General features: G+C 35.9%; 1 protein-coding gene across 6 annotated transcripts in view; it reads right to left on the bottom strand.

Annotated features, from left to right (window-relative positions):
- Positions 1-6,300, bottom strand: part of phf24 (PHD finger protein 24) — a 67,495-nt gene extending 61,195 nt beyond the window's left edge. For all 6 annotated transcript variants that reach the window (XR_015500956.1, XR_015500957.1, XR_015500959.1 and 3 more), the window contains exon 1: positions 5,936-6,300. The gene's annotated coding sequence lies outside the window, so the exon portion shown is untranslated. The remainder of the gene's footprint in view (positions 1-5,935) is intronic.
- Positions 6,301-17,523: the final 11,223 nt, after the last annotated feature.

Raw genomic sequence — 17,523 nt, 5'->3', positions numbered from 1 at the left:
GGATAAGAGTGATGAAAGGAAGGAATAAGAAAAGGACAGAAGTAGTGAAGGAATGAAGTATCAGGATGGAGGGAAAGAGGGAGGGAGGATCAGATGGAGGGATTCATAGATGGATTCATGGATGACAGGGGGATGGAATGATATATAAGATTGATAGAAGAAATGAATGATAAAAAAGAGTGATGGGAGGAGGAAAGGTAGGAAGGGACGGACGGACGGACGAACGTACGGACGGTCGGACAGATGGATGTATGGAAAGATGAGAGTGATGTAAGGATGTAATGATGTGGAATGATCCATATGGATGGATGGATGGATGGATGGATGGATGGATGCATAAGAGTCACGGATGGATGGATGGACGGATAGATGGATGGATGGATGGATGGATAAAAGTCATGGATGGATGGATGGATGGATGGATGGATGGATGGATGGATGGATGGATGGATACATAAGAGTGACAGGTGGATGGATGGAGGTATGGATGGATGGATGGATGGATGGATGGATGGATGGATGGATAAAAGTCATGGATGGATGGATGGATGGATGGATGGATGGATGGATGGATGGATGGATGGATGGATGGATAGATACATAAGAGTGACAGGTGGATGGATGGAGGGATGGATGGATGGATGGATGGATGGATGAATGGATTGATAGATGGGTGGATGGATGGATACATAAGAGTCACAGATGGATGGATGGATGGATGGATGGATGGATGGATGGATGGATGGATGGATGGATGGATGGATGGATGGATGGATGGATGGATGGATTGATTGATACATAAAAGTCATGGATGGATGGACGGATGGATGGATGGATGGATGGATGGATGGATGGATGGATGGATTGATTGATGGAATGATACATACGAGTCACGGGTGGATGGATGGATAGATGGATGGATGGATGGATGGATGGATGGATGGATGGATGGATGAATGGATGGATGAATGGATGGATAGTTGGATAGATGGATACATAACAGTCACAGGTGGATGTTTGGATGGATGGATGGATGGATGGATGGATGGATGGATGGATGGATGGATGGATTGATTGATTGATTGATGGAATGATACATACGAGTCACGGGGGATGGATGGAGGGATGGATGGATGGTTAAAAAGATGGATACATAACAGTTACGGGTGGATGTTTGGATAGATGGATGGATGGATGGATGGATGGATGGATGGATGGATGGATGGATGGATGGATGGATGGATAGATGGATGAATGGATGGATGGATGGATGTGAAGAATCTTGAACATTCTGGAATATGTACATTCTTTTTAAAATGATACAAAGACTAAATGGAATTAGTTTTGTATGTTTGACAGAACTGTACCTAAATGTGTGGTGAACTGCATGGGAGAAAAAAATTGTCATTTCTGTACTCAAACAAAACATCCCAGTCTGTCTGAAATGTCACTGTTTGAGATTCATCGCACCTAAATATTCAGCAGCTTTTGTTTTTCCCCCTAATATTATTGTAATACCATGTTCCACAAATCGGCTTCGCACTATCAACTCGTCTCTGACTTGAATCCCAACAAACCCTGCCTTTCATGCACTGCTCCGGTGGGGAACAGATCTGTGAATAGGACAGCGACAAAGCTTTCTCTTTTTTTCCATGGGAATGCTTCCCATTGATGTGAATATCCCATCCCCAAAGGCCTGGAACTAATCTCACTAACGAGTTCACTAAGGCCACCTTCTGCCAGTGATCAGAATCACAAACACCCACCGAAAAACAAAAAAAAAACAAAGCAGCCAAATGTAATTCCAACTCCGACACTCTCACCATAACAGCTAATGAGCAAGACACGTAATCACGTCTATCTGTGTAAATGTGGGCTCGCGAAAAATTGTCATCCCATAATGCCTGACCTTAGACACTCAGTGACCCGAAAGCAAAGTATGCTGGCCAAATTTTGAGTCCGGGGAGTTGAAATTCCACTCGCACGCTTCCCTATGGGCATGGAGGCGTCGCAATGTGGAGGAATTTGAATGTAAATGCCTCTAGAGAGAGGAGCCCCCATGTTGGCATTCAGTCGCTGTCGGGTACAGAGTATGTGCCAGTCCGTCTTCTGAGAGGAGCTGACAATGAGCACTGTGAGGGAGATGAGGGGACCTTGAGTGTCTACAGGGCTCCAGAACTGACACTCAAGGTGCATTGTGGGAAGACTTGAACAAACAGAGCCCTGGAGTTTTAGTGCTCAGTGTTGAAAAGAATCAATGCTAATACTGAATTAGACCTATGCGGATATTGAATTATACAATGTCTAATAATATTGAACATGCACAATATTGTAAATAACTATTTAGCATTTATGTTTAAAGTGCCATTTAAGATTGTTGCGTTTGGAGTGGTGCAAGACTTAATAGGCTATTTATTTTCAAACAATAACATTTTTGCATGATAATCTGCCTGGCCTACAACATGCACAAGATACAGTACATATTGAAAATGTTCTCATTGTTTAAAGGCCCTGTGCTTTTGTAACACTGTGCAATGAGGCTTCATTTAACATCAGTTCATTTAACCACACTAACAATGAAAAAAAAAACCATTTGACTTTAGTCTTAACTGATCTGTTAATTTGCAATAAATATTGTGATTAATTAGCATTTTTTATTATTGAGAACTAATAAATGTGTTTTTTCTCTGTGTTGATTTTAATTAATTAACTTTACATTCATGTTTACTATTAAGACCTTAATGTAAAGTGTTACCTATTGCACTTTACCATCGCTGGCCACTATATAAGGTACAGCTGTCTAACTGGTTCTTTATGCAATTTTCTAATCAGCCAATCACATGGCAGCAACTCAATGCATTTAGGCATGTAGACATGGTCAAGACAATCTGCTGCAGTTCAAACCGAGCATAAGAATGGGGGAAAAAGGCCCACACAGGCTTATTATTCTCTTTATTCTCTATTTCAACCTGGGCATGCTCATCCCAAGACCCTCAGACCACGCAGCGCCACTGATTCGATCCAAGACCAGCGACGAGATGATCCCAAGGTTTCCATATCTTGGACCAGGCCATATCCTGGCTACTGTGGTGGTCATTGAGGAGTGGAGAGCATAAGAAGCTCCTATGAATTCCCTGAGGTCCAGCTTCCAGCCTCCAGCACTTGGACTGCAGCTCTGCACAAAACGTTTGGCCAGTCAAGAAATGGTCGTGCCCATCTAAGCCTGGTTCTCTCAAAGTTTTTTTTTTTTTTTTCACTTTCGCCAATTGGTGAAGTTTTTTCCTCGCCGCTGCCGCCACTAGCTTGCATGGTTTGGGATCTGTGGAGCTGCGCATCGATAGATTGCTCTTCAGTGTTTGGACTCTCAGTAGTGATTATTAAACCACCCTGAACTGAACTAAGCACTGGACTGAACTTAAACTTTGAAAAATGAACTACACTATTTTAATTTACTATGATCTTTTATGTGAAGCTGCTTTGACACAATCTACATTGTAAAAGTGCTATACAAATAAAGGTGAATTGAATTTAATTGAATATAAGTGACTTAGAACATGGCATGGTTCTTGGTGCCAGACGGGCTGGTCTGAGTATTTCAGAAACTGCTGATCTACTGGGATTTCACACACAACCATCTCTAGGGTTTACAGAGAATGGCCCAAAAGAAAAAAAAATATCCAGTGAGCTGCAGTTCTGTGGGCGCAAATTCCTTGTTGATGCCAGATGTCAGAGGAAAATGGCCAGACTGTTTTGAGCTGATAGAAATGCAACAATAACTCAAATAACCACTCGTTACAGTCGAGGTATGCAGAAGAGCATCTCTAAATGAACAACACATCCAACCTTGAAGAACATGGACTACAGCAGGAGAAGACCACACCGGGTGCCATTCCTGTCAGCTAAAAACAGGAAACTGAGACTACAATTACCACAGTTTCACCAAAATTGGACAATAGAAGATTGGAAAAATGAGTCTCAATTTCCGTTGAAACATTTAAATGGTAGGGCCAGAATTTGGTGTCAACATGAAAGCATAGATCCATCCTGCCTTGTATCAACAGTTCAGGCTAGTGGTGGTGGTGTAATGATGTGGGGGATATTTTCTTGGCACATTTTAGGCCCATTAGTACTAACTGAGTATAATATCAATGCCACAGCCTACAAGTATTGTTGTTAACCATGTCCATCACTTTATGACCACAGTGTACCTGGCTACTTCCAGCAGAATAACACACCATGTTCTAAAGCATGAATCATCTCAGATTGGTTACTTGAACATGACAATGAGTTCACTGTACTCAAATGGCCTCCACAGTCACCACATTTAAATCCAATAGAGCACTTTTGGGATGTGGTGGAATGCGAGATTCACATCATGGATGTGCAGCCGACAAATCTGCAGCAGCTGCGTGATGCTACACAACTAGAAAGACCAAGAAGAGAACAAAATAAAAAATAACAAACAAAAGAAAGTCAAAACAACAAAAATTGGCAATTTATGGGTTGTTAAGCATCTAATTGTATTTGGTTTAGAGTATAGATAGACTTTATTTTCATTGTGTTCTCTGTTATTAGTAGTATATCAGTAATTAGAATAAACAATGCATTATATGATGTACTGAAATGCAAAACTAATAATATTTTTATTCTAAATTACTGTAATGTTTAAAATTTGTAACTAATTCTTACAATAACAGTTATTGAGCAGCTATTGAGCTTATCCTCTTTTAATTACAGTTTTACATGAGAAAAAAATTACAATATTTTTCTTAATATAATTCTCTATATTATTCCCCAGTTTCTATTTATCGAAAGAAGATTATTTTAACACATTTCTAAACTTAATAGTTTTAAGAAATAATTTCGAATAAATGATTTATTTTATATTTGCCATGATGACAGTGCATACTATTGTCTAGATATTTTTCAAGACACTACTATTCAGCTTAAAGTGACATTTAAAGGCTTAATTAGGTAAATTGGGTTAATTTGGCAAGTTACGGTAATGAGTTAATTAGAATTAGTCATTGTATAACAATGGTTTGTTCCGTAGAAAATTGAAAAAATATAAATTCTTTAAGGGGGCTAATAATATTGCAAAATTAAAGCTTCTTTTATTCTAGCTGAAATATAACAAATAAGACTTTTCCAGAATAAAAATATTATAGGAAATACTGTGGAAAAAAACCTTACTCTGTTAGGTATAATTTGAGAAATATTAAAAAAAAAAAAAAGAAAATTCACAGGATTTGAAAATATATAGAGTTTATGTAAAATATTTAAAATACTCTTACTTAACCATACTTACTGAAACCAGATACACCTAATGAATGAATAAACAAACAAAATTGGAAATCAGTTGACATTTTGCACGATCTATAAAAGTGTGTATCTGCCATAATTGTGAGCCCTTCGAAGATGCTTTCTGAATGCAGGCGCCTCACTTCATCTCCTCAATGACTACATAACAGGCGGCTCACTCCCGGACCGTGACGTCAGAGGTGATGCACAAGGGTCTTACAAAGAGACTGCAATTGATCCAGCAAACTTACCCCTGCAGTGCCGCTCAGAGGAGCATAAAAACACAAGTTATAGCACGAGCAGCGAAAACTCCATCTCTGTCCAGTAAATACATAACGTGCAACACCCAGGACGTCAGTGTACCAAAAGTTATTGCGTAAAGTCTGACAGAGAAAGCAGCTTCATCCTAATGATGCAATAAAATACATCCACACCCGTCTAACAGCTCTGACCTACATCGGATGCTATAAACAGGCTATTTGTTTTACTAAACCCAATTCATTAATGATCTGCCTTGTGATAGGCTATCTATGATTTGAACATTTTACAATGCACATGAAGCACGTCCTGTAAGATTTAATAACACGCTTTAAATGACTGTGAAAAGCGTTGAACAAAAATGACTGAGACTAACCTGAAGGAAATGGGACGGCGCTCCGCTACTTGGGACTGGATTTCTTTCTTCTGCTCCTCTCAAACGCTGCCAGCAGTCATTTCAAGGCTTGCTTTCGTCAGTGAAGGTTGCGCGTGTGTAACCGCGTCGGTCAGTGTGAGTGTGAGTGTAAACCTATGGTGTAAACCGGTCAAACAAATATTCCGCAGCCGAGGAAACAGCGCTGTTTGTGGGGCGCGGAGGCTGGACAGCGCCAGTGCTGAATTCTGGAGTGTAACTTCGCTCCGGAAACCAAGTAGCCCGTGGAAATAAACACAGCCCGGGTAAAAGTTGTGTGTGCTGCTTCGGCTGACGAGCCCACAGACTCGAGAGGGTCCAGTGTTTCTGCCAGGCTCTTCGGAGCACTTATTTTCAGCCCGCGCACGGAGGCGTTTCATTGGTCTGTTCAAATGACGTTGGCACCGGGATATGAGATGATGAGCCAACATGGATGCAAAAGATGCTTGTAAAGAAATTAATACATACACTGCATTTTTGATTTCGTTTGTAATCATATTATTATTATTATTATTATTATTATTATTATTATTATTATTATTATTCAGAACTAATATCTAAATAATACTTAACAAGCACCATTTACATTTTTTGTTTTGGGGTTAATTTAACTAAAAATAAATATTAATTTGATGGATTACTTCATTTTAGTTCATTTAACACTCTTATGCCTAACTGCAGAGAAGTTGTGTTAAGGGACATTCTATCAGAAATGCACATTATCTGTCCCTAAAATAAAAACATAAATATATTGAATAAAAAAAGTATTTCATCCTAAAAATTTCTAAAATGCACTGATGGTTGATTTCTGTGAGTTGTTCTATAAAGTAGCATGTCATTCATTTTTTTTTTCTTTATTAAAACACTTTACAATTAGCCCCAAAGTCATTGTCCTTGTCCTCGGCCCAATTGAACCTACAGCTTTAATATATTTGTTACGTTAAAAACTGTTATTTAGAAAAAATAAATAGCAAGTTTAAGTTGTTATTAGTCACATCAATTGATTAAAAACATCAATCAATCAACTTTTAGTTATAGCACTTTACTACAACCAAGGTGGACCAAAGTGCTTTACACAAGTAAAAGCAAATTATACAACACAACAGATAAGTAGACGATGCAAAACAGTACAAAAAATATCAATAAAATTCAACAAACCTCAAAAAATAACGAAGTGTCAGTGCTATGCATTAAAAAGCCAGTTTAAACAAGCTATGCACTCTCACATTCTCACTCACTCAAACGCTAAGGTCTTTTGTTTGATTTTATTCTTGTAAATAGTATTAATAATGATACGTTTTTACATTAAAGTTAATTGTTATGAGTTGTTATGAACTACAAGTCCTGTCATGCAATACACTCGCACACACCTGCGCCAAGTCTCCATTAGACTCACACAGCAAAAGCTGCTCATGGACTGATTACACTACTCATACGGCTCACTTTGAAACTCTTATTGCTGAGTCTTGTTATACTGTTAGTAATTATTGTGATGCGCTTTCCTTGCCTTGCTTTGCCATGTTTTTGACCCTCACATTTGTTTCTTTATGTTTTCTGCTGCCTGCATGTACTGACCATTCGCCTGTTTATTGACCACAACTCTGGATTGCCCGTATGTATCTGTTTGCTCCTGTGTTGACTGTTGCTTGCCTGACCTAATAAAACCTGCATTTGGATCAGCACTCCTTATGTCCCGTTCACATTACAAATTTTTATTACATACATGAAGTTTACAATTTAAGAGATGTAACTGATCACGATAAACATCTAATTACTATTTAAGCTAACATTATTTAATTTGCAAAGCAATTATGTCCAATGAAGTCATTCAATTACCCTGTACTGTAAAATAAATATTAAGCACATATTAATCTAACACATAATTATCATGAAGAAAATTAATATAAGACTTTTCTAAATGAAACGTTAATAATTCATGATCCAAAGACCCCAATGTGCCACATTCCATTCTTGTAAATCAGGCAGCATCAATCAGCACCATTAGTTTCTTTTTAAATCAATAAATGTTTCCAAACATCATCATCAAGACCTCAAATGCCTATAGACGTGTGGATGTGATCCTGCATATGCAGTTCTGTTCAACACTTCCCAGTATGTGGTCCCAGTGCATGCTGGGTCAAATGGAGACACATTCATAATTAATGCTGAGGTAAATGCACATTGAACAATGGTTCCCCGAGGGAGCTCTACACCTTACTGTCAAAACGGAAATGAAGGAGAAGATTGTGTTCTTATAAATTGGACCCTGTAGCGAGTCCAAACTCATGTTCAGATGAATATTGCTTTATTGATATAAAAGGTGATGTGGAAAGGCTAATGATGCTGATGAGGCTTTGTGTTGTGGTATTTAATATGATAATTAAATGGGATTTGAAGTTGCTGTTGTGGCAAAAAAAAACAAAAAAAAAACAATAATGATTTCTTAGTTGATGGAATATTCTGAGATCGATAAAAGTTCTGCTTAGACAACGGCATTCATGATGTGATGTTGATCACCACAAAGTCTGAGTAAGGATTTTCTTAACCAAAAAAGGTGATAAAATAAAGCACATTTTATTTGAAAAGTTTGGAAGGATTTAATATGGTGTTCATAATGTTTATAAGCATTTAGGTGAATTATTATGGTAAAATATGGATTATTTAGAAGTTTTTTTTTTTTTTAAATTGCTGCTAATTGTCCAATAGCAGACTTTTATATTGATGAAGCACATTTATGTGCTATGCAACACCCTTAATTTAAATATTGTGTTAATTCAGTTTATGCATGTTTTGTTTATGTTGATATATTATAATTTTTAATTGTTTATTCTGGTGTATTAATAATAATAGTTTTAATTATGTTATGGATTTTCCTAAAATCTGTAATTTATTACATTATCATAAACATCATTTGCTTCAATTCTTTTGTTTTGCTGTGAAAATACACCTTAAAGTTTTATTTATTTCAAGAGCCGTTGGACTTACAAAATCCTGCAAGGACTGTATTACAAGGTCAGATCACGATGTTCCAGTTTTTCCCTACAGTTATTTAGAAAGAAATAGAATAGAAACTCAAAAAAGGATTGATAGTGTTATAGGAGGTTAAACCATAGATAGATCTAACGAAAGGTCTAACCTATTAGAGCAGCTTTTTTAAATAAAGTTTTAGAGGGCTAGATAATTTTTACAAATATTTTTTTAATAATCAATGTTATGAATTTTTTTTTAATTTTTACTCCTGTAATGCTGTTGTGTTATATTTTTAAAAAACTCAGTAGTAAGTTGACAGATTTTGTTCTGTCAAATAAGTGAATGGTTTTATATTGTTGATCCCTGTTGCCTTAAATAAATACTTCTTGAGTCATAGTACAGTTACTTACCCTTAAAAATTCATTCATAGTGAAAACTATGTAAAACACTATTTTTCCTAGCAACAATTTTCTTAATAATGTAAAACCATTCATTTATTTGGAAAAAAAAAAACTAAATGTGTTAACTTACTTTATACAATAACATTGCAAACTGCATCTTTATAAATTCAATCCTGACTGACTACTTCAACATGTGCTTTGAAAAATGAAAGACATCACTAGTACATATTAATAACACTATTATAAATGTACCTATAACTGTCATTATTATATAATTGTTTTGTTTGTTGAGTCATCATGGATATATTCATTGGGATTGTTATGATTGATTATAAATAATTATAAAAAGTTACAATTCATTACAAGCAAGGGTTTCATAGAAAGTGTTACAGTACATTCTAGTTAAAAGTAAAAATAAATAAATAAAACAAACAAAATATGCAAAGGAATTTTTGCACCCCTATCTTGAATTTATAGTGCATTTCAACCACCAGCCCTCATTAAAATCCAACTCTGTGTGGCAGTGAGATCTTTTGACCCATCAGCTTCTTGTCATTTTTATGGCTGATTTGGGGGTTGAAGGGGTATGTGTGTTGTCATGGCAGCAGAATTAAAATAATTAAAGAGCCCCTATTTTGCATAATAAAAAGTCATATTTTGGTTTTGAGGGCCTCCAACAACAGGCTGATATGCATGAGGTCAAAAAGCACCTTCATTGTCTTATAATATACATTTATTTTTAACTAACTATTGTAAACACTGCCATATGATTTTTTTCCAAACCCCTCCTTTGCGTGAGTCTATAACTGCTGGGATTGGTCCGATGAACTAGTCTGTTGTGATTGATTGACTGGGTTCAGAGCGAAACTAAAATAAATGCCCACTATGGCTATGAAGTAGCACAGAGTATGTGAGAGCTCAATGCAGAAATACAATAAAGCAGTGCAGTTAAACACCAGCATAGAAAAATATTTAAATGGGTAAAGGAAGAAGCATGTGTTGCGTTTTCAACTTGGTTTTGGACGTGCAGTAGTATGTGAACAGCCCCATAAAGATTTAACCAGAGAGATACAGTACAAGCACTGACCTATAATAGATTAGTGATTACAAGCCATGTGGAGCAATTATAGCTTACAACACACAAAAAATATGTTGCATACAGTTTTAATTACTCTGACAAGTTATTATCCAGAGGAAGAAGAAACTGGTCCAAATTAACTTAAACAGTTACTGATAAAGTCCCTGTCAAAGTCTGACAAAGTCACATACATAATAGTCTCTACTGCTTCTTCCTTAAATAGCAAACGGCCGGCGAGTCCCGCATTGCAGAGTAGGTCATTTTATCAGGAAATTAACAGGAACAAACAGCACTAGGCTTTCTATACTGTGGTGTTGTTGTGAAAATAAACTTTACCCGATTATTTCCTGCAGCCGAATCTCCATCTGTCAGTTATCATCATCTTCATGTCATGATCAGTCCTGTGATCCCAGGGCTCTGTTAGTGTCTGAAAGGAAAGGCACGTTCACGTTTTGCCGGATTCGGCACTTCATATTTGGTAATGTACCACATTGACATCGACACGTTCAAGCAAAAGATCTGAACCAAATACGATTCATTTATTCGACTCTTAGTCGACTATTTTGTTAAAGAATCAATATTTTTTTAAAAATAGGGTGCACTTTCAGATTTTACCCTCAGCTGGATGTTTTCATTCACTTAGTGCTGTAACACACTGTATGGAAGGCCATTTTCAAAACCCATAATAGGGACTCTTTAATATATGCTATTTTTAGGGAGTGGTTACATTCATCAGTGCTCTGCAAAATGTCAAATACAAAGTCCATGTTGCGTCAACGTCATGTTGAAATTACTGTATTGGATTTTGTACACGAAAAGTTGTTGAAACTTCACCAAAAAAGTGTAAGTTATTTTTACTATAATCTTGCTAAGAGTGTTATACATCAAGTTTTAAAGGTGTAACCCAAATTATAACCAATATTCAACATCTACAGCAGAGATGCCCAAAGTAGAGCCTGCGAGCCAAAGTCGGCCCTTTGTAACCTTTGATTTGGCCCGCCATCCCATCTGAGAAGAGATTTAGGATGATGGGAAGGTTGTGGTGAATGCCTTTAACAGAGATCGTCATTTGTAATTTAACGTAACCTTTTGTTTGTTTTTTTAATTGTTGAGCTACAAAAAAGCCAACTGAAATAAAATATTTCAGTTGAATGTTGTGCATAAATCAGATGTTTAAAAATGTAAACACTGTCACATTAAGATAGAGGACAATAAAAGGTGATGCAGCTTGACTCATGTAAAAAATGTGTTTGTTTATGTTTTTATTTTAAGAAGTTTATTATGAAACGTAAAAAATATATAATTATTAATACAATTAAAGTATTTTTTCTATTAATTTTTAAACATTAAATACATCAGGATATCATGCAACCATTGCAGCTTTAATGGTATTGTAAATTTACTTTCGGCCCACCACCCTCAATCAGGTTTGGTTTTTGGCCCTTCATAAGCAAAAGTTTCCAATAGGGATAAGACGATAACCGTTTTCAAGGTATACCTCGGTTTGGAAAAGTCAAGGTTTTAAAACTGCCAAAATTTTCTGTAATTCCGTTCCTAAAGTATGTCTACAATTTTTTTATTTACTTTTTTTTGTTTGTTTTTTAGGACAACAGTATCTCCAGCATGCCGTTTTAAATAGTAAAGAGATCTGTGTTTTTGAAACAAATGAAGACAGCGGAAGTCAATGATTTATTTAAATGATTTAGCCTGACGTGTTTAGTGCTAGGCAACGCAGTGGCGCAGTAGGTAGTGCTGTCGCCTCACAGCTAAAAGGTTGCTGGTTCGAGCCTTCTGTGTGGAGTTTTTATGTTCTCCCTGCGTTTGCGTGGGTTTCCACCTTGTGCTCTGGTTTCCCCCAGAGTACATAGATATGTGATGCAGGTGACCTTGGTAAGCTAAATTGTCCATAGTGTATGTATGTGTGCAAATGAGTGTGAATGGGTTTCGTTTCCCAGTGATAGGTTGCGGCTGGAAGGACATCCGCTGCGTAAAACATTTGCTGGATAAATTGGTGGTTCATTCCACTGATGTGACCCCAGATTAATAAAGGGACTAAGCTGAAATTTAATGAATGAATGTTTAATGCTCCCAAATATTATAAATCTTTTTTAAAAAATAGAAATGTATTGTTTTCAAAGGGGAAAAAAGTTTTTGGTTTTTACCCAGACATTTAAAAAGAATATATTTTAGAGCAGTAATCACATTACTGTGATACCATGAAACCGTGATACTTTTATCCAAGGTTATCATACCGTCAGAATCTTGTACCAGCCCATGCCAAATCCCTGATCTACAGCATATACACTACATCATTTCACTTATTTCCTCAAAGTTACACTTGTTTTATCAATTAGCTTTTCATTCCCTCATAATTTAAAACCCAACACATGATAAATAGCTGCTTATTTTTCAGCCAATGTTTTCACTTCATCCGGTAACAAAACGCTGCATCATTGTCATGCTCAAACTAAGAGAAAAGACATCATAAAAACTCTTCAAGGGCAGCCAAACTTCGGTCTTTTTCAACAAGTGCTTCATAGGCCCTTTAATACAGACAAATGTTCCTGACAGGAGCACAGGCACACTGGAGCCAGACTCTCGCAGCACAGACAGCAGTTGCACAAGCTCCATCACCATTAGCAGCCCATCCGCAGTGCGATCTTTCGGCCATTAGAGCTCATTTAGCAGGACTCTGGGGAGGAGCTCCATCAGCCTCTGCTAACAGTCAGATGAATGAGAAAACAGCGCTGACAAACACTGGTAATGGAGACTTCACTTCGCTTTGGCAAGGCTGGATGTATATGCCACGGCTTTGACTCAAAGGAAAGGAGAAATAATAGGGCACGCTGTGATGTGTGAGGCGTTAGGATGATAAAAGCATGTTTTGTTTTCTGTGAGGTTTAATGAGGGTAGAAAGCAAAGGGCATGTTCTGTCAGCTTTAAAACAAATTATTGTATTATTATTTGTAGAACCTGCATGTTAGATGTATTTTTTATGTAATATTCTAGTAATCTATCATTTTCCCATGATGTGCTATTAAGTTAAAAAATATATATATATATATATATATATATATATATATATATATATATATATATATATATATATATATATATATATATATATATATATATAATTTTTTTTTTTTTTTTTTTTTTTAACTGTTAATTTTATTAAAGGTGCAGTAGGTGACTGTCTTCAGAAACATTTTTGTTGTGCTGGTTGAAATTCTCTTCACAGTCCGAAAGTAATGATTAAAGTAAATGATCTAAATGTATTTATATGTATTTTTTTATTCTGGGTTAGGCATAAAAACAAAAAATGTTCATCCAATTAAATAGAGTCGGACCGACCTCTCTCATAATTCTGAAAAGTAACTCAAACTGTCAGTCAACAAATGCAGATTTGGGCTTTTGCACATCTCTGGTCACGCACCTTTAAGCAAGGATGCATTAGATACAAGAGAAGTTATGTGCAAATATGAATTAAATATATAACTACACTGCCTGTCAAAAGCCTTGTCACCTATCCGAGTTTTAGGAACAACAAATAATAATTCTATCTGATCATTTGGTCTCAGAAGTACCTTATATGAAAGGCTAAGGCCTCTAGATTATGCTTATTTTACCAAAATAAAATATGATCAGGTCTTAATTTTTATTTATTTAAAAAGGACAATAAGGTCTGACTTTGCTTAGACAAAAGTCTTGTCACTTAACAGAAATGATAAACAGTATAGAATATAAAGGCGTGGTACAAAGAGTTAATATTATGTATGACTCCCATGAGCATGAAGGACTGCATCCATAAATCTCTGCAATGACTCAAATAACTTAATAACGTCATCTGGAATGGCAAAGAAAGTGTTCCTGCAGGACTCCCAGAGTTCATCAAGATTCTTTAGATTCACCTTCAATGCCTCCATCTTACCCCAGACATATAATGTTAATATTTGGTGACTGGACTGGCCAATGCTGGAGCACCTTAACCTTCTTTGCTTTCAGGAACTTTGATGTGGAGGCTGAAGTCTGAGGAGTGCTATCCTGCTGAAGAATTTGCCCTCTCCTGTGGTTTGTAATGTGATGGGCAGCACAAATGTCATGATACCTCAGGCTGTTGATGTTGCCATCCACTCTGCAGATCCCTTGCACAACCCATAATGAATGTAACCCCAAACCATATTTTTTCCTTTACCAAACTTGACTAATTTCTGTGAGAATCTTGAGAATCAACAGATGATTCATTGGAAAAATCAACCTTCGGCCACTTTTCCAAATGATCAAGATCAACTAAGTCAAGTTATTATTTGTTGCTCGTACAACTGGGATCGACAACAAGACTTTTGTCAGGTAGTGTATATACATATACATTTCAAATAGATATTATTAATAACTGATTAAAAAAAATACTTTCATTTAAAAAGGTAAAACGGGCACACACTATTGCTGAGGATTCTTTCTGGAAAGCACTTTACCCATAAATGTAATTCTGAATATTACCATAATAAAAATTACTGATATTTAGTTAGTTTGTTTGTTTCAAGGTTATTATAGTTAACAAAAACGAGCGAAAAAAACAAAATCTAAATAATTGTCGTTAACTGAAATAAAAATAAACACAAGCGATTTTTTAAATACTAGAACTGAAACTGTATACAAAACTAACTAAAACTAACTAAAATTATAGCAAAAACCTCCTTCATTTTCGTATTTGTAAATGTATTAAATACATAATCTTACTTTAAGCCTTTTAGAAGTAAATCTAATTCGCACTGCAGGTGTTTGACCCTTTCTCACCTCAGAGTCTGTAATGTTAGTCCTGCTGCCACTGGCCAGATCGAGCCGGTTCTCCTCCAGTCATCCTAGCTGTTTCTCCCACGACAAAAACAACAAGTGGACATGACAGCAGCATGGTGACAGTATTAAATACAGACACTTTAAACTATTACTTTAACATATTTGTGCACAATAATGGGTTTTATTTCTGTATCGTGAACGCGAACAAATCTTTTTGACCGGATCTTCTAGGTGAAACGGTTGAACTAGTTGACAAAATTGAACTGAATCATTTGAAACGATATGCGTCTCCAGTAAGCACTAATCCATAAACTACTTACTTTTTAACAAGCCAAAAACATACACATTTTTCTGATCATATTATGTTTTAACTGACTTAAATGACTATTGCTGACTACATAATGTTGAGTCCTAACATCCGCGTCAAATATCTGCACTTCCAATCATTACTGTGTCCAACCTCAGATCAGCCTTGCACACATATTGTACTTAGGGCTGCTGTCTTGTGGGCTGTTGTATTTGAATTTGAGGATTGGTAGATGGTTGTGGTAGATGATAGTGTTCATGTGTTCTCTAAATACGTTTCAAAAAATGTATAACTGAGTTTTTAATATACAATATTTATTCTGTTGATTTTGAATCTTGCACCTAACAAATATCCTTATTTAGAAAAAAAAGTAAAACTAATACTGAAACTAATAAAAACTAAACTAAGACATTTTTAAGATATAAAAACTAATAAAAACTAAATAAAATCTACCTCTATAACTAGTTAAAACTAACTGAATTTGAAAACAAAAAGTCAAAACGAAATAGAAACTAAAACTGATGAAAAATCCAAAACTATTATAACCTTGGTTTGTTTGTTTGTTTGTTTTTTGTTTGTTTAAAGTTCTCTCGTCAAAAGAAGCATGAATGTAAAATTGATTTCAGCAATGAGTATAGATATCATATTCAAATGACTTTTGACAGATAATGTGGCACTGAAGACTGAATAAAAAGAGAAAATTCATCAAATGAATTCTATTTTCAAATAAAAGCTTTGGTGAGCACAAATCTGAAGGGACAAAGCAGAATATCACGTTGTCCACTCAGGAGTTGTATTACATCATTCCCACACGTTGTAAATCATCATAAAGAATCAATAGGTATTATGTGACATTTCTTTTTCACTGTATGGCTTGTACATGCATAATTAAGATATTGATGTTAAATGCTGCAGTACGACACCACAAAACAGTAAAAGAGGTTTCAGGCAATAGACCATATTATTCATTCATTATCTTGTGTACTACTGTATATTTGTGCATTTCTGACATCTAGCCTCAGGCAGTATGAAATATGTATACTCTGCAAGTCTGGCCCAACACCAATGATATCCTATAATTACTACATGAGGGAGTTGTGTAGATTGTGTAGTGTTCTGAGTACTGAAAATAAAGGCCCAAAACTCTTTCCTGACTACCAGCTGTGGTGGGTTAAAGCGTATTTCAGTTCACTGCTCAGTCTTTTTATCGATTTCACAAAAATAAATCACAAATTGAGTAACAAGCATCTGAAAAGCACAGCTCCTGTTTCTTTAAATATTTCAGTGTGTGGTTGAACTGTATTTATCCTATTTTGTTCTTTTTTAGGTCTCAGCTGAGCCAAATCCGCCTTGCATTAATTTATCTCCAGCAGAAGACTGATGTGAGGGTTTAGGTCTTCCACCACAAGGAAAACGGCAAAACTGTAACGAGAAATGAATGAATTTAGATCTGGCACAGTGTGAGGTACTGCTGCTGCAAAAGAAAAAAGAAAAAATGATTTTGATGCCAAGTTTGTTGCCTAGCAACTCTCTCTCTCTCTCTCTCTCTCTCTCTCCCTTACTCTCTCTTCTCCCTCTTTCTCACTATCTGTCTCTCTGCCTGGTTCTGTCCGATTTGTGAAAATAAAAATGACAATACCAAAAATGTAATACCAATGGCTCCATATGGTTTCTCATACATTACATTAAAGAGTGAGTTGATGGAAAAAGCCTTTACACTCTAAGAATGCAACTTACAAATAGTTAACTGGGTTTAAAATTGTAAGTTAGTTGGACATATTTTTGAGTTCAGAGTTGAATTTATACTGTAAACCCCGTTAATTTCATTAAAACTTAAACAGCATCAAAACTTAAACAGGTGTGTTTAACTTACTCATTAGGCAGCAAAAAACTTTGGTAACACTTTATAAAAACTACACACTATGAACCATTTATTAAGTATTAGCAAATAGTGACTTCATTATCTTTTAAGCATTAACTCTACATTAATAAACGTTAG

Source organism: Danio rerio, chromosome 10 (assembly GCF_052040795.2).
Source record: "Danio rerio strain M-AB ecotype USA chromosome 10, GRCz13ab, whole genome shotgun sequence".
NCBI classification, from domain to species: Eukaryota; Metazoa; Chordata; class Actinopteri; order Cypriniformes; family Danionidae; genus Danio; species Danio rerio.
The sequence above is the reverse complement of the archived record's forward strand: the minus strand, read 5'-3'. Positions and strand labels throughout refer to the sequence as shown.